Below are 27192 nucleotides of genomic sequence, written 5' to 3'. Positions count from 1 at the left end.
TTTTATTCTTTCTAAAAATAAGAGATTTAATTTATTAATAGTTAATAAATTAAAAGAGGGTTTAAAACCCTATATTTTGATAAAATAATTAAATAAATTATTTTCCTAGTAAGTAAAATTTATTAATTGCTTTTGGAAAATTAATTAGTCAAGATGAGAAATTTATAACGGTTTTCCTAATTAAGACAAATTAGGCAATTTTTCTTAAAACAGTTTTTTGATATTAAAAACCTTAAGAAAACAAACAGGAAAATTTAAAGAGTTTATTTTCTTTAAAAATAATTAAGGAATTTATTTGTATTTTCTGGATATAATACCGGCTAAAATCTTACATATTTTAACCGACTAGTCGAAAGTGCGGGTTAATAGCGATACCTTGAAAGAGTAAGATTTTTAGCGGGTTGTGGGGAAATACCATTGTGATACCCGAGCCTAGGTATCGAGACCTTAGGATAGGTCTCCCCGAGACTTAGGGTTTAGTCTCGAATATTTTGTATAACTTTCCTTAATAGGTTTAAAACCAAATAAGGATTGTAAATCCTTACAAATGACTTTTATTAAAATGACCAAACTGCCCAAAATAATAATAATGAATTATGAGTGCCATAATTAATCCGAGTATACTGTATGGATAACTACAGTATTGGCTAAGCGTAACTGGACTGAACGTTGGAGGGTGAAACCCTGCTGAGCGCTAAGGACTCCAAGTAAGTCAACTTATATTGTATGGCTGCAACATGAAATGATTATTGTCTTGTATGTAAGTATAGGGATACATGCATATATATAGGCTGTCATAGAAAGTTGCTTAGAGACGTTAGTCTAGTGAGTGCTGATTTAGAAAATATGAACGGTAGAAGTCCGTCATATCCTAGACGGTTGATCCCCGTCACACTGCTTGATTTTATTTATGTCTGGTTCATTACCGCGACGAGTGGCCATGAGATGAGGATAAGCTGGTTAAACCTAGGGGCGCCAAGATAAATGGGACCTAGGGGCCCTCATGCTTACTTAATCATTGGACGGTTAGAATTCGAGCAAGTGCTCTGATAAGTTATTCCCGGATAGCAGCCGTGAATATTGGCCATTCCGTGAGAGTGCCTAGAGATACTAGGGGTTGCCAAGATTGAGTGAGGTTGAACACCCTAGGGGCAGCTGCTCACCAGCACCACTGATTAACATAGAAGTCTCCGTAAAACTGTGTAAATTGGATTACACTCTTGAATAAGTAGCGATGCCCTAGGTAACACGATAGTTACCCTTGATGAGAATATTTATTGGCTAGATCTTAGTGTGGAGACTCGGTTCTCTTTTACAGATTAGCAATTATGTTGGAGGGCGCGTTACGCCTGAATTGTTGGAAATTGTCGAGCGTTGGTCTCGAATTATATGCTGATATAATATATCTGCTTGCTCTGGGATTTTCTGAGTGCAGGGATATAATTGTTGATAAGAATTAGTTGCGATATGATATATCTGCTTGTTCTGGGATTTTCTGAGTGCAGGATTTTTATCTAGATATGAATTAATTTATCCTTGGTTATCAGGCATGACCATAAGTTTGCCAGGACGCTTTAGCGTTCTTGAAATTGATTGTGTAGGGTCCGGATGGGTCCGGGTCCCTATTTCTCTATCTGCTTTGTTTGAAAGTTGATCTTACTAAGCGTTTTCGCTTACCTAGTTGTTTCATGTTGTAGGTAAGAGCAAGGGCAAGGCAGAGCAGTGAGCGCTGGAGTCTTCCTTGCAAATGTACATGTGGACCGACCTTTTGGGAAGCCGTTTTATTTTTGGAAATGTTGTGTAATTTTCCTAAACTAGGATCACTCTACTCTTTATAAAACATGTTTGTAACTAAATGTTAAGTATGGCCATACGACTTTTTAAAAAGTTTTTTTTTTCTATGGGTTTTTGAGACATTTTGTTAAATGAAAACATTTATATTTCCGCATTATCGAGTCTTGAAAATCCGGGTCGTTACACCATATCGATATGAGATTAAGACCACATAGATAAACTTTAGAATTTTATGATATTCACTTAATATTACAATATAATATCAGACATAGTCTATATATATAATAATTCAATTCGATTATTTATTTCATTTAAAACATTTGACAACTACAATTCCTTCAAGGACACTATTCCCACACAATTTAATGAAGTATAGTTAAATTGTGTTACACACAATTTAATTATCTTTACATTTGTAATGAAGTAGTTACTAACTAACGCTCCCACTACAACTATGCTTTCCAGAATTTGTGATATTCATTGTTAATTATCAGCAACTCGCTTACTAGACTTGTAGTCATTATTTCTAACTTAACTAGAAATTATAGGGATTATAATAATCATGCTTCATCAAAGTAGCATTTAAAGAGATACAAACACTTTTGTAATCTTTTATGATTATTAAATTGTTTCACTAAATGACTTCATTGAAAATTTTCAATTTTTCTTTTACACAACCACTTGTGAATCCCAACTTCTAAGTCTTTGATGTTGTATAATCAAACATGTACAGAGTATAACAAGTGTTAAAACTATACAAAAATAAAGACGATAATCACTACTCATTATCTATTTAATCTTATCTACAATGATTATATTCCTTTTCCAAAATACTAATTTTGCTTAGCATTCTAGTTGTATGGGAGTTGGGTTTAAATTCCAAGTTCACATGCAAACTACTTGAATTCCAAATTCAAGTTTAGACTTCATTTTGACCAGATCAAACAAGCCTCTAAGTGACTTTACTTTGAATGTTGTATCAAAAATTTCTAGAAATTTTCTTTGCATTTGATCAAAGTTAAACATATCTAAAATAAATGTCAGTCAATATTGACTTATTATTTATTTTCTTCTTTTGCTTTGAACATTAAAAAGTTCAACATACATCTCTATGTATTAGCTAAACGATTATGTGATTTTTAAGCCTTTATTAGAGAAAGGTCTATTGGTATAACTTTAATTAACAGACTATATAAATAGGGAGAGAGCTATTGAATGGTTGAAATAAAAGACTGTATTTTATTTGTTTTATGTGTCTAATTAATTAAAAACCAATAAAAAATAATTCACATATATGTTTCACTTAATTGGGGCTGGAATAAAATGTCTTATTAAATCTATGATTTGCACAATAATGGATAATTCATAATTATCATTAATACTCATTGATGAAATAGGTGGAACAAGTATATTTCAAAAACAATAACAACTGAATTTATTATTCAAAAGAAATAATAAACTTGTTCATTCATCAAATAAAGGAATCTAAAAACATAGTTTCTAGAAAAAGAACTTATTAATTTCTTTCATAATGAAAATCAACTATTTCAAAATATAAAAATTTAAATTGTTTTAAACTAAACAAAATAAATTTTTAAACTAATCTTTTATTTATTCAATTGTCTTCATCATTTTTTCTTCGCTTTGGTTTCAATGCAACTACTCTTTTTCTCAAAATATTTATGCATCCCTCAAAACAAGAACATATGAAAATTATTAGTGGCATAATTTTGAATCAACCATTCAAAAAAATATTAAAGAAAAGTTTTTGAGTAAATTGAATTTACCATATATTTCAAAACATGAGCATGTGCTATAGCATCATCCTTTATCATGGCCCACATCTCGTATGCAGTTTCAATAACCATATATCTTTATTTAATGTCACCATGGATGGTCGATAACATGCATTGACGTGCTAGGTGATTCGATCTCATCCATTCACCATATTTTTCATATTCATCAAAGCTAGATGAAAAACTTGGTTCCTCTGGTGGTAGACCATAGATCGCACCATACAAGTTTTGTGTTCTAAAGACAATGTGAATCCCATCGTACCAACTTCTCATGTGGTTAAGATTAAATGGAATCCTTTCCCAGAGTTTGTCAATGAGGCAGGTTTGATTTCCCAAGTCTTCAAGTACAAAATCGGGATTAAGAGGATTAACCATTGTTGCTGGAAATAAATAAATAAAATATAATTAATTAAAAGATATAATAAATATTAGATTTTATTTGGAAAAGTAAATATGATGCATGAATGCAACATATAAAAAACACAGAAAAAATATACTAATCCACGATAAACTAATTTGAAAAGTTGATGGACCGCCTTAGGGTAGGTCAGACTTACCCCAAATTAATTTGAGACAAATCTCAATTTCATAAGTGAAATTAAAAACGTCCTTTTCTCTTTTGACTTATGAACTACCTCTAGTTTGGTCAAGATGTACTAGTCATGCTCGAAAGCCTAGATACACCTTTGGAGTGTAACCCGTTATTTTCAATCAATGACTTAACTCAAGAGTGTGCCTTAGGGTCAGCCAAACTTCAAATACATCATTAATTATTCTCATAAGAGAAGTTAACCTTGAGATAAAATAAACATATTCAAAATCCTTTCCTTAGGGAGGCCGCAACCGGAGGTGACACGAGGCCCTTCCTATGCCTGTAGGTGTTCAACCAATAATGGAGACCATGAGACTTATTGGCATAACTCCATCTCTCACTCACTATTTTGGAAAAGTTTTTTTTCACAAAATCAATATTTTTTAATTTAGTTGAAATAATAAACTTAATTATTTTTACCAAATGATATTCTATTAATTACTAATCCAATTAAGCAAAAATTTAAAATTGTGCCCTTCATTCTAATTCTAATTGTTCTTTAATTAAGAGAATACCATTTATGTTTTAATAAAACATTTTCATTAAAAATAAAAATTAAACAACTTTAATTTTGATTTACCATCTTAACTAATTAAGACTAAATTTATTATTATATGAATTACCACATATAGCACGTTTCTACACGAATGTAATGCATGCTAGTTGCATACTGTGTGGGTGTATGAATGGCCTGTTATAATGCATGCTAGTTCCTCAAAGTATTATCAAGGAAATTGACAAGCTTTGCAGGGGCTTTCTGTGGGGTACTTCTGGGCAGAGAAGCAAGCTTCACATCCCTTCATGGTAGAAGTTTTGCCTCCCCAAAGCCTATGGAGGTTTGTGATTTAGAGATGGTTCAACTTGGAATTGTGCTATCTTGGCTAAGTATGTTTGGGACTTATCAGCTAAACCTGATCTGTTATGGGTCAAATGGATTAATTCCATTTACCTTAAAGGGGATAATATTTGGTCCTATGCTCTGAAGGCCGATTGTAGCTGGTATTGGAGGAAGATTTGCAATCTTAGAGATCATTTTTCTCCAGCTCCAATCCTCTCTGCTGGTGTGCACAGAAAGTTCAAGTCAGCAAGATTATACAACAGCATCTTAGATCAGCAAAGAGTTGATTATTATAGGAATGTTTGGAGCAAAATTATTCTTCCTAAACACAGATTCATGCTTTGGAAAGTGATTGACTCACAGCTGTTAACAAGGGACAATCTCAATAGGATGCATATTCCAATGAGTTCCATGGTCTGTCCAGTCTGTGAGAGCGTTCTTGAAAGTCATTGTCATCTTTTCTTTGACTGCTATCTCTCTAAGTTGGTGATTAAAAATATTTTTGGCTGGTTGGGGTTTGATGCTTGGCCTACTGAGTTTAAAAGGTGGCAGGTTTTGCTGGCAAGACCCAAAGATGGTGTTCCTGCTGCTATTGTTAATTTGGTGTGTGCTGCTGTTATATACTTCATATGGAGGAATAGAAATAGATGCTATTATGGTGGTTATTCTTTGTCTGTTATGAAAATTGTTCAGGAAGTGAAGTACATTACTAAATATAGACTATACATAGTGACTAATAGGCAGCTTTCTAATAGAGATCAAGTGTATATTCGGTCCCTTCACTGTAATTAGTTGAGGTCTTTTACTGGTTTGGTTTTGACAGGTTTTCCTGTTTGTGCTTGAGTCTTTGACACTCATTTGTATTGTTCATTGATTAATGAAGTGCATTTTTTCTTCTTGATCAAAAAATATATATATATATATTAAACATTTTAATCACATTCAAACATTTATAATAAATAAATAAAAGAAAAGCGAGTATGGTATGTTTTGGGTATTTCTAGAAAATATTACAACACTTGCATAAATATACATGAAAAAATGTAACCTAGACTAACTAAGGCTTGATGAAGAGCATTTTGATCGTCAACCTTGAGATGTAGTCTTTTTGAGCCAATGCCACTCCTTTTTCAAAACCATTTTGAATTATACAACTTTTTAATTATTTTAAACAAACTTTTAAAATAATTAAATTTTGGGTTTTAACACCCAAAAGTTTCTAAGGCCCAATTTGAATTTGGGTGATTTAATACAAAAGATAAAATTAAACAATTTAATTTTAATAAATTAAAATTCAAGATAATTTTAATTTTGGATATTTTAATTAAAATAATTCAAATTATGGAATATAACAATTAAAACATTTTTAATTAGGGTAAATAATCACAATTATTTCAATTAAAGAAATTACTAAATTAAAACCATTTTAATTCAATTTTTGATTTTTAATTAAATGAATAATTAAAAATATGTTTATGGTAACAACACGTTAGGTGTTGTACCAAGGGGCAGTGGTCAGGGGTGATCCAGTGTGGGAGTGTAGCGGCCCGCAGCTAAGGTGCACAGGAGACGCGGTGGCTGGGCAGCAGGGAGGCACGTGCAAAGGTCACAGCGGAGGCGCAGAGAGGAGACGTGGTGCACGGGTGCGGCTGCTTGGGCGCACGGGCACGGCTGTAGGGGCGCAGGAGTGCATCTGGTGGGGCGTGCAGCTAGAGCGCAGGCATCAGCTTGGGCTCAGGCTCGGGCTTGGGCTTGGGCGATAATTTTTATACAAAAAAAATTACGAAAATCCTATGCCTCAAAAAGACTTACACATTTCATCTAGAAATTTTAAGAACAATTCCTAAACCCAAAAGCATCATAATAAACAACCCTTAAGAATCTATCATCGTGAAAATAAACATCCATCCATTCAAACATATATCACATATAATATAAAAATGCATATGATCCCACACAGCAATTAATAATATGTATAGATTAATGACCTGGTCTTGTACTAATTGTTGGAAAATCAATAAGAGCACGTAGCCAAAACTGTCATGGTGGGCTTGTTGTTGTTTTATTTTTATTATAAAACAACAGATCAACAACAGACAAAAACTTTCAATAATCATATAAACAATTTATATGACCAAGAAAATAATCCATAAATATTATCATAGAATACTATTAATCATCCAACAACTATATATATACAATACATTTATATATAATATATAAACACAAAAAAAGAAATGAAGAGCATAAACTTTTACCTCTTGAAGTTTGCCAAGTGTCCTTGAGTCTTTTTGTATTTTTATCCATCTTCCTATCCAAAGCATTGAGCACTCGAACCATGATCTTCCGATGTCTTCTCTACACCTTAAGAAGTGTGTGGGCACATAGAGAATATGAGTTTGTATTTTAGAAATCACAAGTATTTCTCAACACAAGAGAACATGGACTATGGTCTGAAAATGGCTAAAATAAAGAAGAAGAAAGAGAGAGAGTTTTTGTCTGACAAAAACTCTGAGAACTATTATGAATTGTGTATTGTGTTGTTTTGTTGTTTTTTTTCTTTCTCTTATTCTTCTATATCATATATATAGAGATTTTGGTTACCTTATTATTCCTAATAATAATAGTAATATAAAATAATATAATAATGATGATAGGATTTGATTTTAGTTAAATGTCAAACTTACCATATTTGAAAAAACCATTTTCAAATTGTTAAATAATATAATAAATAAAATAAAAACTACAGAGATACAATATCTTTATAGTGGTATAAGCATGGCACAGTCCTTAGACTGTGTTAGGCATGTACTGCTATTTCCTTTCAGGGATTTTGCATTTTTTTTATTTAATTATTTAACTGAATCAATATCCAACAAAATAAGGTATTTATCTTTGTAAGCACAAGATGAAAACCATATTTCAATATTCTAAATTAAAATTGATGATTATCATTATCATCATCTTTTAAAATTCAATAAATCAAAAACTATATTTTGACTTACCAATTTTATTTTCTCCCACTCAAATACAATAATTAATTAATTTATATATATGAAATTCGAAATTTTATATATTTAAATTAATAAATATATTTTCAAAACTTAATAATTAATTATAAATAAAATATTCAACCTCAATTATCATATAATTGCATACTTCACCCAAATATCAAAATTCTTCTCAAATTCTCAAATTACAATTGGTGACGGTGAAATCTCATCAATGATATGAGGTTAGAAAACTGAGATTGTATTGCCAAAGATATCTTAGAAGAAGATGAAGAAAACTTGAAAGAGTAAATATGCAGAACTACAATGGAGTAAAGATTGTATATTGCTTAAGAGCTTCGGTGTACAATGAATTTTTCAACCCCTTATTCTGAGGGGTCAAGGTCTATTTATAGTTGGGCTCTAATGGCCCCTTATACATGGTGGTCCCTCGGGAAAAAATAGTACATGAGTACACTGTCAAGGAAGTTGCACATGTTGTAGTGGTGTTGGAAGAGTGGTGGTCTGCTCTAGTACGTGCCAGGGGTCTGCAAAAGTACTCCTGCTGTAATGACCCACTATTCTAGACTTTTGGACCATTAACGAAACTATACATACAAATCCTTAATTAAACTTACATTTGCGAAAATACCATAACTTTATTAGCAAAAATTGTAGAAATAAGAGTTACTTACATAAAATATCAAGAAGGGTATGGGATCCCATTGTCTTAAAAACAAAACATAATTTAAAGTGAAAAAGGAATTACATAGAAAGTGCGGAAAAATACATGTAAAACATAAAAAAGGTAAAACAAGACTACATCCTCGAAAATCGAACTCTCGACTCCTTGACTCCATTCACCACCGATACACATTCCCCAAGCATCCACGAATCTTACCGCCACTATAGCTATTTTCCTGCACATAAAAACAAAAAGGAATGAGCCTAATGCCCAGCAAGGAAAAATCTAACACATAGTTCATATACATAAATTTCATAAGAAACATAAAAACTTAACATAACACTTATATCATGCACATACTATAATGGCCATTATTACTTGGGGTCCCATAGACTAATCAAGTCATATGCCCATTAGATTAGTGGGGTCCTACTAGCTAAGTAGGTCATATGCCCATAATCTATTTGGGGCTTGTTAGTCAAATGGGTCATATGCCGAAGCCTACAAACATACATATTTCATAACATATTTTATAACATATTTCATAGCATAAAACATAAGATAACATAAGCATATAACATATAGATTCTATCCTATTTTCCTTACCAAAGTTACCAGGATGTGAGGACAGAGTTGGAACTTTTGGAACACTCCTAAAACCATATATAACAGGGTGAGTAGATTTGAAGAAAAAGAAATGAAAGGAATGGAAGGACTAAACCTTTGAGAAACATACTTACCAAAACCTTTTTGCTCAAGAACTTAGATTTCCTAACCAAAATAAAAATTAAGGTTAGAGGCTGAGTAGAGGACTATGAGAACTTGAAAGAAAGGTACAGAATTGAACTAGAGTTTTGGGTTACCTTGAAGACTTGTAAGACCAATCTACACCTCAAATCCAAATATTGTAAAACCTTACTTCCCAAAGTGTTTGATAAGCTTATGATTCCCCAACCCAGGTGTTTACACTCTCACACTCACTTAGCACTTGCAGCCTCTGAACTTAGAGCAAAAGATGAATAATGGCTGGGTACTAGGTCCTCTTTATAGAGTTTAGGAATGAAAGGATCTTAATTTTACTTGAATAAAAATAATAGCTTTTTAGTTGAAAATAATTTGAATTATTGTTCAGCAGAGGCTGAAGACTTGTTCAAAAAGATGCTGGACTTATCAAGAGGTTGAATGGCTTAATGGAAAACGATTTCAAAATGTTTCAAAATATACTGAAGGAGGCGATATATCGCCCCCTGTAGGCGATATATCGCCTAGGCCAGTATGCCGGAGGCTGTCGTGCATCGTCTCGTGTTTTCCGTATCTACGTGCTGCGATAGATCGCCCCCTATAGCTGCGATATATCGGCACACGCTGATTATTTAAACACGAAATTACACATTTTTAGCTAAGTTTGAATGGAGTAAACAGCCTTGACTAAGCCCTTAAACATATTCAAAGCTGCTGACTGACCTTAGAGCATTCAAACTTTACCCTTATTAAATTTAATCCTCAAAATACTTAATCCTTAATCATCCATACATAACATGTGCTTAAAATCCTATTGGTTGTTATCTAAACCTTATAGTATAATAAATATTATTCTTAATATCAGTCATATTAATCAAACCTTATGTTAACATCATTATTCTTAAACTATAGGTTAAACTTAGAAAATCTACAAGTACTACTATGAGTGTCCAAATAATTCCCGGTCTAAACCAAAATTCCACAGTTACAAAGATAATGCTATAAATACTATAATACTACTATCTAACTAGCTAAGTAAAGTTCTTGGACTCTACACCTGCCTTGGTACCATATTATGCCTCCACTACTTGTCGGGTACGGACATCATAAGCGTGCTGAGGGAGTGCTTGCTATGAACCATTCTTGTACTGCCACTACTTGTCTGGTGTGGACATCATGTCCGTACTCTAAATCCTCTTGGTTTGCAGGTGCATTACGTACCTGTATGAGCTCCTCGGGACATACATGTGCTTTCACCCTTACAAGATACCTTATTCTTCAAGTATTGGAATCCCTACACATTATCATGGAGGACACGGTTCCAATATGCCTGGGAGGCAAGGTCCTTGCGTGAAGGCCTCGCAACACCCTTGGCGCGAAATGGGATGCAACATGCGCTTCTGTGCCTCGCGAGATGGGGCGTGCGTGATGGCCTCGCGACACCCGTGGCGCGAAGTAGTATGCAACACGCACGGCTGTGCCTCATGAGATGAGGTGTGCGTGATGGCCTCGCGACATTCTTGGTGCAAAATGGGATGCAACATGCGCGGCTGTGCCTCACGAGAAGGGGCGTGCGTGATGGCCTCGCGACATCCTTGGCACAAAATGGGACGCAACATGCGCAACTGTGCCTCGCAAGAAGGGGCGTTTGTGATGGCCTCGTGACACCCTTGATGCAAAGTGGGACGTAACATACGTGGCTGTGCCTCGCGAGATGGGGCGTGCGTGATGGCCTCGTGACACCCTTAGCACGAAGTGAGGCTCCTGAAGTAAGCTTGTCCCTCACGAGGCCCGCAGGGTTCAAGATGGGGCGCACGAGATGGCCCCGCGACACCCCTTGCACGAAGCGACGCAAGGTGTAGGGGAGCTTCGTGAGGCGCCTAGGTGTGCGACACTTGAGCGAGGCGGGGGTCGTGGCTGCATGAGGCGTGAGGCCACTAGATCACCTGCGCGAGACGGCACCTGGGCGAGGCCGTTGGAGCACTCATGCGAGACGACACTTGGGCGCGAGACCATGGGGTCTCCATTGAGGCGGGCGAGGCAAGGTGCAGAGTCTGCTTCGCGAGGCGTGGTGCAGCATGGTGCGTATGTGCGAGACGGGCAGGTCAAGGATGCAGCCAATATCGTGAGGATCGAAGGTTCATCTTTTGACCCGTGGTCTCTTGGGACTACCTTGGGGGTGTCTTACGTTTTCTTTTGGCTTCCATAGAGGTCATTTTGCACAATGTGGCCCATCCTCATTTGAGCATTAAGGCCTTGGGCTCTAGGCTAGCTTGAACTCTATAACTTAGCTTGTGTTGCTTGTTGGGTCAATTCCCTCATGTTCGCCGACCCTTACTCATTTCAACGCGGGATCATGTATTTTTTCTTGGTGGATTTTTGGTATCCACACTTGCCCCCCAGTCTATAGGGAGGCCTTTAGGCGTTCTTGTAGACTCTTCTTTTATTTTTATTTTTTATTCTTTATTTTTTGTATTTATTATACTCGAGGTCCTTTGGAGCCCACGCGAAAGGGGTTCGATAGGTCTCTCTTTGATGCACCTTGATTGTATCTATAAGGATCTGTTGACCCTTTGGGTTCTAGTTTTCCTTTTATATACTTTTGCGTGCGCTTATTATTTCTTGCGAGAAGCGTCCTTCTCAGCATTAGGCATAGTACTATTTTTGCAAGCGTCTTCTTCGAGACCCTTTTTGTAAACGTCATCTGTGAGACCTTTTTCACAAGCGTCTTCTTTGAGACCCTTTTTGCAAGTGCCTTCTTTGACACCCTATTTCATAAGCGTCTTCTTTGAGATCTTTTCTACAAGTGTATTCTTTGAGTCCCTTTTCATAAGCGTCTTCTTTAAGACCTTTTTATGATTTTTGAGGTGATCTCCCCTGTCGGGACCTTTATGGCGAGATGATCCTTGTGTATCCTCGTGTACACCTACTTTCAAGGCCCTTTTTTCCCCTAGTAAGGCGACTCAGGCAATCTAGACATAGGGATCTCTTTGAGTTCCCCTTTTGTCTTCTGCGACGTGGTCCCTTTACAGGATGGGTTTGTCCTTAATGAGGTAATTTTTTAGGGACTTTCTGTCTTTTTCAGATTCTATAAGGGTAGCTAGTCCTTATAGATTCAAAGGTCGTCTCATAAGGTTCACTACTCTCATATATAGGTATCATAAATACTTTCATACATATGCATCTCGTAAGGCTAGGTGCCTATTTCGCACTTGGGCAACCACCTATTGGGGCTTGTGAGGCTAGACGCCTGCTTTGGATCTTTATGGGGGTCGATTGCGATGATTTGATGAATCCTACTAGCTTCTTCTTTGGAGCCTATTCGTAGTCCTCAGTAAATTTTAAACTTGGTCAATGACTCCTCTAGCACGACGTTCTCTTCTATATGGAATCTTCAAACGTATTAGTAGAAGGGCGACTGAAGGAATGTTCGCTTCCCTCAACATGCGAGTTCTTATGGCCCTCTTCCACACGTATGTACTTCTGTGCTCTTTTGAAGAAATCATCTAAATTTGAAACTTCTCTTTTGATGATGTTACCCCATAACTTGCTTCCTGGATGAACTCCGGCTATAATAACCATCTTGAGCTCCACTTTGGTTAAACTTCCCACCTTTGTTGCTGCCATATTGAACCTATGGATATAGTTCTTCAGACTTTCGTTTTCGCCTTGTTTTATATTAGCGAGGCTGATAATTGGCATAACGTAATCACAGACCGCATGGTGTTGCTGAATAAACTCGCCAGAGAATTGCTGCCATGATTTGATTGTTCCTGGCCTTAACCTCTTGAACCACTTGTACGCAACACATTTAAGTGTAACAACAAATAAATGGTAGTTTGCTCTGCTGTTGACCCCTCTTAACCTCGTCAAGTTATTGAAGTAGTCTAAGTGATACTTTGGTTCTGTAGTACCCTCGTATGGAGTCATGCGAGGTTCATTGAGGTTGGCGGGGATTTGCTCAGGCTGGATCTCCCTTATGAAGGGCGAATCATGGTCAAATTCTTCATCATATCTGTGTCCCCCAAGTGTGGTGATAATCTTTCCTTGAGGGTGTTGCATTATGTTGTCTAGTCCCCTCCTCTTTTTGCTTAAGGAGTCTTGCGGGTTCTGAAACTGATACCTTGCCTTGGTTGTGTTCCTCGGGGGAGCTGTGGGGAGTGTGTTTCTTACTTCTGACCTCTTCCCATGGAGCTTTTCTCTTAGGCTAGGGGGTGCCTCTTTTGAGGTTACTCCTACTTCGTTCTTACGACCATCGTCGTCCCTTCGCCTTTGCTCCTTGGGGTATTTTGTCAGCCTAGGTCCCTCACGGTACTTTATCTGGGGAGTTTTACTGGTGGAAAGTTGGGTTCTCCCATCATCTACGGGGACAGTGTTTTCCCCTTTTTCATGCTCCTTCTCTTTACGCCTAGGAAGGGGTATGCTCGACTTTCCTTGTAGAAGGTCGTTTAAAACTTCCTGCATGTTCTCTAGCGTGGTTTCCAGCCTTCGAGACTTTTTATGTAACTCGTGAATCTCATCCTAATAGAAGTGAGTCGTTGAGCTGGAACTTACCGAGTGTACCCTGGGACCCTTGCCTAGCCTATGCATCGATGGACCTGGGTCTTGGTGGCCTGAGCATGGTGCCACCGGGGGCCGGGGAAGTGGATGCACTAGCGGCTCTGAATGACCTCCGTTGGGCCGGATAGCCGAGGACGATGCTTCCTTCTCCTCCCTTGGGGGAAGAGGTTCCTCCGACCTACCTCCACTCTTAGACGGAGGAGGGTCTTTCGTGGAAGCCCTCTGTTCTGCTCCGTCCTGGTAAACCTCATCATCTGGTATTTGCCGTAAGCGTTTTGAACGCCTTAGCATCTTTCTTTGTTGGAAGTGATGAAAGAACGTTGGCTCGATGCTTGTTCTTCCCACAGACGGTGCCAAACTGTTGATGGTGAAATCTCGTCAACAATATGAGGTTAGAAAATTGAGACTGTATTGCCAAATATATCTTAGAAGAAGATGGAGAAAACTTGAAAGAGTAAATATGCAAAACTACAATGGAGTAAAGATTGTATATTGCTTAATAGCTTCGGTGTCAATGAATTTTTCAAACCCTTATTCTGAGGGGTCAAGGTTTATTTATAGCTGGGCTTTAATGACCTCTTATACATGGTGGTCCCTCGGGAAAAAATAGTACATGAGTACACTGCTAGGGTAGTTGCACAGGTGGTAGTGGTGTTGGAAGAGTGGTGGTTTGCTCTAGTACGTGTCATGGGTCTGCAAAAGTACTCCTGCCTTGGTACCATATTATACCTCCACTACTTGTCGGGTACGGACATCATAAGCGTTCTGAGGGAGTGCTTGCTATGAACCATTCTTGTACTGCCACTACTTGTCTAGCATGGACATCATGTCCGTACTCTAATTCCTCTTGGTTTGCAAGTGCATTCCGTACCTGTATGAGCTCCTCAGGCCATACATGGGCTTTCACCCTTACAAGATACCTTATTCTTCAAGTATTGGAATCCCACGTTATCATGGAGGACACGATTCCAATATGTGTGGGAGGCAAGGTCCTCGGGTGAAGGCCTCGCGACACCCTTGGCGCGAAGTGGGACGCAACATGTGCGGTTGTGCCTGGCGAGATGGGGTGTGCGTGATGGCCTCGGGACACTCGTGGCGCGAAGTGGGACACAACATGCGCAACTGTGCCTCGCTAGATGGGGCGTGCGTGATGGCCTCGTAACATCCTTGGCACGAAATGGGACGCATCATGTGCGGCTTTGCCTTGCAAGAAAGGCTGTGCATGATGGCCTCGTGACACCCTTGGCACGAAGTGGGATGCAACATGCGCAGCTATACCTCGCGAGATGGGGCGTGCATGATGGCCTCGCGAAACCCTTATTGCGAAGTGAGGCTCCTAATGTAAGGTTGTCCCTCGCGAGGCCCGCAAGGTGCGAGATGGGGCGCACGAGATGGCTCTGCGACACCCCTTGCACGAGGCAAGGCAAGGTGTAGGGGAGTTTTACGAGGCACCTAGGTGCACGGCACCTGGGCGAGGCGGGGACCGTGGCTGCATGAGGCGCGACGCCGCTGGAGCACTCGCACGAGACGACACCTGGGTGAGGTCCACAGGTGCGCGACACTTGGGCGCAAGACCGTGGGGTCTACATTGAGGCGGGCGAGGCAAGGTGCAGGGGCGACTTTGCGAGGCATGGTACAGCATGGTGCGTATGTGCGAGACGGGCAGGTCTAGGATGCATCCAATATCATGAGGATCGAAGGTTCATCTTTTGACCCGTGGTCTCTTGGGACCACCTCGGGGGTGTCTTACGTTTTCTTTTGGCTTCCATAGAGGTCATTTTGCACAATGTGTCCCATCCTCATATGAGCGTTAAGGCCTTAGGCTCCAGGCTAGCTCAAACTCTATAACTTAGCTTGTGTTGCTTGTTGGGTCAATTCCCTCATGTTCGCAGACCCGTACTCATTTCAACGTGGGATCATGTATTTTTTCTTGGTGGATTTTTGGTATCCACAACAATTATACCCTTGTATCAACTCTTCCCTTGATATGGTGTGATAGAGCTACCAAGGGTATCTATGGACCTATAATATCGAGCTCCAATAAATATTACATTATTTATCAAAGGTCTGTGATTAAATAATCAAATTTATTAATCTCATGATAACTCCACTAAAAATATGAGATTGAACTCTTGATAATTACAGACATATATTTACTGACTATTTTATTAAGAATAAAGTTTCCATTGATATAATCATTACATACAACATTAATCCTCTATTAATGGTTCATAATTAAAAGGGAATGAAATTACTGTTTTACCCTTTTAGCTATATCTTGTTCCTAGAGTACCATTGACTCTACTAGTGAAGGTTGTGTCGCAACAAGTTTGCAACGGAGCACTCATAACCTTTTATATTCCAAAAGTCAGCCGAATAAGGAGTGATTCTTCAATCTATAAGAAGGTATAGATTCCATATCTGTTAAACTATGTCCACAACGATATACATCATTTAGTCTCCAAAACAATTGTTCTTAGCCTGATCATTCTGACAAACCTTAACGCATGAATCAAAGGAACAACTGACATATATAGGAGTTCTTTGTAACCTCATGATTAAGATCATCGTGTATATGATCATCGTTTGATGTGTTTGATTAATACTATGAAACGGTGTTTAAACAATTATTAACAAATCACATATGGTCCAGTTCTACATACTCTCAGCATGCAAAGTACCTCCACTAAAGTGTCCTCCTATGCTAGTAACTCCGATCTAGGTCACATGTATTCATAATACTAGTGGATCGTACTAGCAGTAAATAATCTAAAGATTAACATTATTTTACTGTGAACTTTTTATGTTTATTATCTTAATCTAGATCCTCCCATACCAATAGGATTCTCAGTATCATCCCTTTTTAAGTGGAAATTACTAACCTTCTCATAAGAGGTTATGTAAATGGATTCGCTAAGTTCTCACTTGTCTTAACATATGAGATTGATATGATTCCATCTTGAGTCAATTGTCTCTATATTCATGTCTCAGACTTATATGTCTAGACTTCCCAATTTATACACTATTATATGCTCTAGCAAGAGTAGCGTGACTATCACAATGTATTAAGATTGTCGATACCATATCCACGGTGAAAGGGATATCCTACATGAGATTCCTAAGCCACTCAACCTCTTTGTTGGTTGACGCTAGACCTATAAACTTCGATTCCATGGTTGAGTATGATATACAAGTGTTGACAGTGAGAACTCGTCAACGATATTAGGTCAGAAAACTGAAAGCTTAGTAAGAAGATAACTAAGTAAGAACTTAGAATAGACTTAAGGAAAAATAAGTCTAGATCAACAATGGAGTAAACATTCGTATATTTCTTAGCATCCTGAGTATACAATGAATTTTCCAACCCCCTTCAATGATTAAGTGAGGCCTTATTTATAGGTGAGCTTTAATGGCTCTTGGTACATTGTGGTCCCGAAGAGACAAGGAGCTGCATATCCAGGCTGCAGGTGGTAACTCCACTACTTGTCGAGTACGTACGTCATACATGTGCTTAGGGAGTCCTTACTATGTACCATTCTAATACTGCCATTACTTGTCTAGCATGGACATTGTATTAGTACTCTAACTTCTCTTGGTTGGTAAGTGCATTCCGTACCTCTTCTGACTTCATACCAAAGCGTTGTGAGGTCTTCCCTAACCTTCCTCAAATGCATGTTCAAGAGGTCCTTGACTCTACATCTTGTGAGACCCACAGCGCGGAATGTGCCCCATTGTTGGTTCTTATCTCAAGGAGGGGGATAAGGACTCTTCAATAAGAGTTCTGGCGTATGTTATAAGACACGACACCTTGTATGCACACCAGGGGTGAGACACGTAGGCATTACATGGCACTTTCAACAAGGAAGCTTGGTGCCTATGCGCGAGACGGAGGGTCTCTTGAGGTGGGGTTGTGGCTTCACGAGGTGTGATGCTGCTGTGTGCATATGCATGAGACGGAGGGTCCTGCAAGTCGGGGGTCATGGATTCTCAAGGCTCGATGTAGCTGGGTGCACATTCTCAAGCGTCTTCTTTGAGACCCTTTTTGGGCTAGGTGACCTTGTCCGGCCTAGGATTGTTATGAGGACCCTTTTTGGTCTTTGTGGTGATCTCCCCTTGGGTTGGGACCCTTATAGGGAGATGGTACTTGTGAAACCTTGCAAGCACCTATTTTCAAGGCCCTTTTTTACTTGTAAAGAGACTCAGTTGATCTAGACATAGGGATCTCTTTGGGCTCCCCTTTTGTCTTCTACGACGTGGTCCCTTTGTAGGGTGGCTGTGTTTGTGAAGAGGTCACTTTTGAGGGACCTTTTGACTTTCTTAGATTCCATAAGGGTAACTAGTCCTTATAGATTCAAATGTTGTCTTATAAGGTTCACTGCTCACACATATATACATTATAAGTACTTTTATATATATTTCACAAGGCCAGACGCCTGTTTTCCACTTGGCTAGGCATCTACTGAGGCTCGCGAGGCTAGGCATCTATTTTGCGCATGGCTAGGTTCCTATTGAAGCTCACGAGGTTGGACACCTATTTTGCACACGACTTTCCTGTTGAGGCTCACGAGACTAGGAAGTTATTTTTCACACGGCTGGGTGCTTGTTGAGGCTCGCAAGATTGGACACCTCCTAAGTGGTTGATGGGGTTTATCTTGCCAAGCACTTTGTTTTTCATTTTCTCCGACATGCTTTGACAACTTTCGCTAACAATGGTAATATGTGCATTATATAAGTGTCCTTAAGAAATGAGAGATGTAATACATAAGATATGTGCTTGACATTGGCAATAGTAGAAAATGTGCAAAGGTAGCATAATGTCATTGTCCTATTACATCTCTGGAGTCAGCTTGGCGACCACTTTGCATCATTGTGGGGCCAATTGCAATGACTTCTTTGGTTCCTAAGCGACTCAGATAAAAGGAGTATCATCAGAGGTTATCCTTAATGAATCCTGCTAGCTTCTTCCTTGAAGCCTTCTTGTAGACCTCTTCCAATCTTCGACTTGATCAGTGGCTCCTCTATCACAATGATATCTTCTATGCGGAATCTTCAAACGTATTGGTAGAAAAGTGATTGGAGGATGGTTTGCTTCCCTCAACATCCAAGTCCATATGGCCGTCTTCCATATGGCTCTTTTGAAGAAGTCGTCTAAGTTTGTAATCTCCCTCTTGAGCATGTTATCCTATAACTTCTTGAAACACTTGTACGCCGCCACTTTGCTCTGTTGTTGATCCCCTTTAACTTCATCAGGTTATTGAAGGTGTCTAAGTGATATTTTGGGTCCATAGTGCCCTCGTACAGAGTCATCGAGGGTCTCTGAAGCGGGTGGGGAGTTGCTCAACCTAGATCTCCCTTGTGAAGGGCAACTCATAGTCAAATTCTTCAAAATCTTTGTGCCCCCTAGGTGCAGTGATAATCTTGCTTCGAGGGCTTTGAATTTCAGTGTTTAATTCTTTCATTTTTTTTTTTGTTTAAGGAGTCCTGTGGGTTCTTAGGATGAACCCTTGCTTTGGTTGTGTCCATCAGGGGAGCTGTAGGGGTGTGGTTTTCACTTTTATCTTTCTCTGGTTAATTTTATCCCTCAAGTCAGGTGAAGCTCTTTTGGAGTCTATCTTGGGTTCGCACTTTCCGTAGGTGGGGTTCGCGCCAGGTTGCATCATTGGTGCAGAATATTCCTTGCGCCCTGGGCAAGGGGTGTGACTAGTGGAGAGTAGCATTTTTCCATTGTCCACGGGTATGGTGGTTTCTCCTTGTACAGGTTCCCTCTCTTTATGCTTAGGGAGGGGAGCATCAGAGTTTTCATGTAACAGGTCGTTCAGTACCTCTTGCTTGTTCTCCACGATGGCCTGCAACCTTTGGTTTTTCAAGTGCAAGTCACGTATTTCATCTTCACAACGACAAGTTCTAAAACTTGAACTCACTGAGTGTACTCATGGGCGTTTACCATGTCTCTATTTGGAAAGACCCGAATCTTGATGGTTCAGACTTGGAGCCACTGGTGGCCGTGGTAGAGGGTGAGTTGTACAACCCTTAGTTGGAGCGGTGGCATGTCCTCCAGGACCCGGTGTAGGATGGATGGCAGTGGATGATACTTCTTCCTCTTCACCATTGTCTTTGAGCAGATCCATCACACTTCCATTCGTCGGTGGGGGAGGATCCCTCATGGACGCCCTTAGCTAGGTTCTGTCTAGGTGAACCTCCACTTCTTTGTGGTCTTGTAGGCTTTTTGAACGCCTTGGCATGTTTTCTTACTAAAATTAATGGAGGAACTACTATTTGTTAGTTGTTCTTCCCACAGACGGTGCCAAACTGTTGATGGTGAGAACTCATCAATGATGTTAGGTTGGAAAACTCAAAGCTTAGTAAGAAGATAACTAAGTAAGAACTTAGAATAGACTTAAGAAAAAATAAGTGCAGATCCACAATGGAGTAAACATTCGTATATTTCTTAATAGCCTGAGTATAGAATGGATTTTCCAACCCCCTTCAATTATGAAGTGAGGCCCTATTTATAGGTGAGTTCTAATGGCTCTTGGTACATTGTGGTCCCGAAGAGACAAGGAACTACATATCCAAGCTGCAGGTGGTAGTGGTGTTGGAGAAGTGGTGGTTGGCTCCAACATATGTCAGGGGTCTGCAAAAGTACTCCTGCCTTGGTACCATGTCGTACCTCCACTACTTGTCGGGTATGTAAGTCATACGCATGCTTAGGGAGTCCTTACTATGTACCATTCTAATACTACCACTACTTGTCTGGCGTGGACATTCTATCCGTACTCTAACTCCTCTTGGTTGGTAAGTGCATTTCATACCTCTTCTGACTTCATACTGAATCATTGTGAGGTCTTCCCTAACCTTCCTCGAACGCATGTTAAAGAGGTCCTTCACTCTACATCTTGTGAGACCCACAGGGGAGAATGTGCCTCGTTGTTGGCGCTTATCTCAAGGAGGGGGATAAGGTCTTATCAACAAGAGTTGAGGCGTATGTGATGAGACACATCACCTTGTATGCAAACTAGGGGCGAGATACGTAGGCACATGGCACTTTGAACGAGGCAGCTTGGTGCCTATGTGCCAGATGGAGGGTCTCGCGAGGCGGGGCTGTGGCTTCATGAGGCGCGATGCTACTGTGTGCACATGCACGAGACGAACAATGGAGGTAGTAGGTTGGGTTATGTAGAATTCCCGCAGTGCTCTAAGTGCCAAAAGAAACATCCTGGTGAGTGCTGTGCAAACACCAAGGGATGCTACAATTGTGGTCAGGAAGGTCAGCGGAAGAGAGAATGTCCCCAGCTCAAGCCAGAAAAGAAAAGGGACAACAAGATGGTTCCTGCCAGAGTCTTTGCCTTGACCTAAGGAGAAGCTGAAGCTAGTAAAAAAATGGTCCCAGGTCAGATTCCTGTCCTTAATAATGTATATTCAGTATTATTTGATTTGGGAGCCACTCACTCATATATCTCATTAGGAATGATAGAGAAAGTAGACAAACCTTGTGAAAGATTTAGAACTAGGTTTGTGACAGAATTGCCTTCGGGTTAAATAATCCTATCATCATGGATAGTACGATGCGTACCAATCAAAATTGAGGAGGTCGAACTAGAAGGAGCCCTGATAGAACTAGAGATCAAAGACTTCAACGTAATACTGGGCATGAATTAGCTAGCAAGGCATGGCGCAACCATCAACTACAGATGCAAGAAAGTGACGTTCGAGACTCCTGACAGTCAGAGACTATGCTTTATGGGAAAGCTTTCAAGACTACGTATGCCGCTTATTTCATCCCTCAAAGCTTAGAGGATGATAGAAAAAGGATGTCACACATTCTTAGCTAGCATCACAGATGTGGTAAAGGAAACACCACTAAAGGTTTGAGACGTTCGCATTATAAAGGAATTCCCAGAAGTATTTCCTGAAAACTTACCAGGGTTGCCGCCGACTCGGGAAATTGACTTCACAATCGAACTAGTACCGGACACTGAGCCTATCTCAAAGGCACTATATCGGATGGCACCGACCGAACTCAAGGAGTTAAGGACGCAACTAGAAGAACTCATAGACTTGGGCTTCATTAGACTGAGCCATTCGCCATGGGGAGCACCGGTTCTATTTGTGAAGAAGAAGGACAGAAGCATGTGGATGTGTATAGATTACCGCGAGCTGAATAAGGTGACAATTAAGAATAAGTACGCGCTACCTCGGATTGATGACTTGTTTGATCAACTCTGAGGCACGACTGTGTTTTCAAAGATTGATTTACGGTCCGGGTATCACCAACTCAAGGTACGGGAAGAGGATATTCCCAAGATAGCTTTTAGAACTCGTTATGGACATTATGATTTTTTAGTTATTTCTTTTGTTCTTACCAATGCTCCAACCGCATTCATGGATTTAATGAATAGGGTCTTCAAGGATTGCTTGGACAGATTCATCATAGTATTTATCGACGATACCTTGGTGTATTCAAAGGATGAAGTCGAGCACGAGGAACATTTAAGGATGACCTTGTTGTGATTAAAAGAGCATCAACTTTACGCCAAGTTCAAGAAGTGTGAATTTTGGCTTTCGTAAGTAGCGTTCCTCGACCACATAGTATCCAAGGAAGGAGTTGCATTGGACCCATCTAAGTTAGAGGCTGTGAAGGATTGGCCAAGATCTAAGAACGCGTCAGAGGTAAGAAGTTTTCTTTGGCTAGTAGGTTATTATCGGAGGTTTGTAGAGGGCTTTTTCTAAGATAGCCACTCCGCTCACCAACCTGACCCGGAAGCAACAAAGTTCCAACTAGTCAGATAAGTGTGAAGAAAGTTTCCAGTTGCTTAAGGATAAGTTATGCTCAGCACCAGTACTTTTGTACTGATACCCAACGACAAGTTTGTAGTCTAGTGTGATGTGTCGAAGCAAGGTTTGGGTTGTGTGCTGATGCAGAATGACAAGGTAATAGCCTACGCCTCAAGAAAGCTGAAGGAATATGAGCAACGCTATCCAGCGCATGATATGGAGTTGGCAGCAGTGGTCCTTACATTAAAAATATGGTGCCATTATCTTTATGGACAACAATGTGAGATTTATACGGATCCCAAAAGTTTAAAGTATTTCTATACTCAAAAGGAGCTCAACATGAGGCAGCGCAGGTAGTTAGAATTAGTAAAGGATTATGACTGCAAAATCCTATACCACCCGAGAAAAGCAAACGTAGTTGCTGATGCGCTAAGTAGGAAGAGTTGTGGAAGTCTAGCAGCGTTAGCTGGAATAGAAAATCTACTACAGCAGGAGCTGATCAATGCCGGAATAGAAGTAGTCTAGTAAACTGGCTAACTTGTCCATCCAATCATGTCTATTAGAAGATATACGGATCAGACAAGGGCATGATGACACATTAGTAGCACATATGGATGCAGTTAAAGAAGGCAAGGCCACAGATTTCTCGATCTCAGGATAGGGGTTTTTGAGATATAAGGATCGGATATGCGTGTCGAATGACCAAGGGATTAAGATGAAGATTTTAGAAGAAGCGCACAATACCCCATACTCATTTCACCCAGGTCGACTAAGATGACTCACGATCTTAAGTCATTGTATTGGTGGCCGGTAATGAAGAAGGATGTAGCGAAGTATGTGTCTAAATGCTTAGTATGCCAGCAAGTGAAAGTAGAACATCAGCGGCCGGCGGGCTTATTGCAACGGCTTAGTATTCTAGAATGGAAGTGGGAAGACATAGCCGTGGATTTCGTGATGGGTTTGCCACGAACAAATAAGCAGCACGACTCGGCTTGGGTAGTAGTAGATAGACTAATCAAGTCAGCTTACTTCCTGCCTGTCAAGACTACGTATACAGCAGATTAGTATTTAGACGTTTATGTCCAAGAAATAGTAAGACTTCATGTAATCCCTAAGACTATAGTATCCGACAGAGGATCGGTGTTTACATCGAGATTTTGTGGAAGCTTGAAGCAAGCCATGGGTACCAAGTTAAGTCTTAGCACGACATTTCATCCATAGACCGATGGTCTGTCTGAGCGTACCATACAGATTTTAGAAGATATGTTATGCGCTTGTGTACTTGATTTTGGAGGATCATCGAGTAAGTATTTTCCACTGATAGAATTCTCCTACAACAATAGCTACTAGTCAATGATCGGGATGGCACCCTATGATTTTCTTTATGGAAGGAGGTGTCGATCGCCGTTACATTGGGACGAGGTAGGAGAAAGGCAACTTCTTGGACCCAAAGCTGTTAGGGAAGCTAAGGATGCAGTGGTGCTAATTAGAAAGCGTATGCTTGCTGCTCAGAGCCTACAGAAAAGTTATGCGGATGCCAAGCCGCGTCATGTGGAATTCAAAGTCGGAGATCAAGTCTTTTTAAAGGCAAGAAAGGCAAGCTTAGTCCCCGGTTTATAGGTCCTTTTGAGATATTGGACAAGGTGGAAATAGTTGCATATAGATTAGCCATACCGCCAGCTCTAACAGATAGCCACGATGTGTTCCACATCTCGATGCTGCGTAGATATGTGTCAGACCCATTTCACATCCTCAAGTACGATACGATAGCACTCTAGAAAGACTTGAGTTATGAGGAACGACCGGTTAGCATCCTTGATAGAGGGATGAAGGAATTACAGTCTAAGAGTATTCCGATAGTCAAGATCCTATGGAGCAATAGTTATAAATGGGAGGCAACGTGGGAGTTGGAGGAAGACATGTTAGCCTGGTATCCGGAATTGTTTTGTAAGTAAATTTTGAGGACGAAATTCTTTTAAGTAGGGGAGAATTATAGTGTCCTATAATATTTACTTAGCTAGCTAGATAGTAGTATTAGTTAGTATTAGTTAGTAGTAAGTTAGTTACCGTAGATTTTGGTTCAAACCGGGACTTAGTTGGAAACTCATAGCAACAATTGTGGATTTTATAAGTTTAAGCTATAGTTTAAGAATATTAATTATAACATAAGGTTTGATTAATATTTTCTGGTCATAGATATGTATTTATTATAACCTAAGGTTTAGATAGAGCCAATAAGAGCATGACACTTGTCATAATCATGATTATTAAGAATTAAGTATTTTTTATGATAGTTTTAATAAAAGAAATATCTAGAAGCTCTAGAACCTTCCAGCACCTGTTAGAATCGTATTATGACTCAGTCAAAGTTGTATATCCAATTCAAATTATGCTGAACAAGTGCAAATATGTGTTTGATATATCAACGTATGCTGATATATCGCAGCATAGGGGTCGATATATCGCCTAAGGAAGATACAGAAAACACGTCGACTTTGCACGAACGATCGAACGGGGCTCGAGAATATAGGGGGAGGTGATATATTGTCTATGGGGGGCGATATATCGGCTCCAAGATGGTTGTTTTGAAAGTTTGGTTTTTAATTTTGAAAATCACCCTTAACCACTTAGACCTGCCTTTGAACGATTTTGGCCAAGTTCTGGGCGTTAGTTGAATGAAAATTAAAATCTTTTTCATTTTCTATTCATTTATTTATTCAAATTAAAAAGGGTTAGTTTAACTCCTTGAACTCTATAAATAGGACCTAGTACTCAGCCATTTACTTCATTCTTCAAGCATTTGATCAGAGCCTCCAAGGTGCTAGTGTTACTGTAGAGGGATACACTTGGGTTTGGGATAAAAAGCTTTATTATTCTAAGCTTTTCTAAACACTTGGGAAGTGAGATTAGTGTGATTTCGGTATTGAGGTTTAGACCAATCCATAAGATCATTCAAGGTATTCCTATCCCTAAGTTCAATTCTTCATGATTCTATAGTTTTGTTTTATTCAAAAGCTAACTCTTGTTTATGATTCTTGATTAGGTATTTATGTTCTTGAAACTTAAGGTTCCTCTTGGTAAGTTTCATCTTGGATGGTTTAGTGTTCTTTTCATCTCTTTTTCTTTAGATTCTCACCATTTTTACTGTTGGTTTATAGGAGTATTCTAATCTCGTTCTTGTTCCCAAATATCCCAGCTTTTGGTAAGGAAAATTGGATAGATTTTATGTGCTTATATGATATGTTTATGTTATGATATGTTGATGTTATGATATGTATATGCATAATATGTCTTGTAGTCCTTGAGCATATGACTTATTTAGATAACAAGCCCCAAGAATATGTTTTATAGTCCTTGGGCATATGACTTGTTTAGCTAGCAAGCCCCAAAAGTTTATGGGCATATGACTTGCTTAGCTAGCAAGCCCAACAAATTTATGGGCATATGACTTGCTTAGCTAACTAGCCCCAAGAATTTATGATTGCCATTAATATTGTAGTCCTATACGATATATGTTTTTTTTTATAGTCATATGTTTTATAGTGTATGTTTATGATATAGTTTTATGCTTATGATCTATATTTTAGTAGATTTTCCTTGCTGGGCATTAGGCTCACTCCTTTATTTTTTTTAGTGTGATGCAGGAAAATGATTATGCAAGGCGGAAGGATTCTTGGCAGCTTGGCTTGTGTGTTAAGGATGAATGGACTGTGTGGACTGTGTGTCGATCGAGGATTATGTTATTTAGTCTTTTGAATTATGTTCTTTTGTAATTCCTCACTTATTTTTTAAACAGTTGAATTAAAGTTTATGTTTTATGTTTTATAAACAATGGGATCCCATACCATAGCATATTTTATTTAACATTTTTATCTCATTTTGTATTGATACAATATTTTGGGTTTTCAATAAAGTTTTGTTATTTCTTATGTTTATATCCAAATAGTAGTAGCTATGTCAAGTAGTTTTAATGGTCCAAGGTCTTAGAAATAGTTGGGTCATTACAGTGGATTCACGAGGCGCGATACAGCTGGGTGCGGGGGTCGTGGCTTTGCGAGGTGCGAGGTAGCAGGGTGCGTATGCGTAAGACGGAGGGTCTCGCAAGATGGAGGGTCTCGCGAGACGCGATGCAACTGGGTGCATATGTGCAAGACAGAGGGTCTTGCGAGTGCGTGGTGTGGCATGTCCAGGATTTTGTGACAATGCAACCAAGATTGCGAGGAGCGAAGGTTTCATCATTTGACCCATGGTCTCCCAGGACTACCTCGGGAGTGTGTTACATTTTTTTTTGGCATCCACAGAGGTCATCTTGCACAATGAGGCCCATCCTTATATCAGCATTAAGGCCTTAGGCTCTAGGCTAGCCCGAACTCTATAACTTAGCTTGTGTTGCTTGTTAGGTCAATTCTTTGATGTTCACA

The sequence above is a fragment of the Humulus lupulus genome, chromosome 3 (genome assembly GCF_963169125.1).
Source record: "Humulus lupulus chromosome 3, drHumLupu1.1, whole genome shotgun sequence".
Taxonomy (NCBI): Eukaryota; Viridiplantae; Streptophyta; class Magnoliopsida; order Rosales; family Cannabaceae; genus Humulus; species Humulus lupulus.
Note: the sequence above shows the minus strand (reverse complement) of the source record.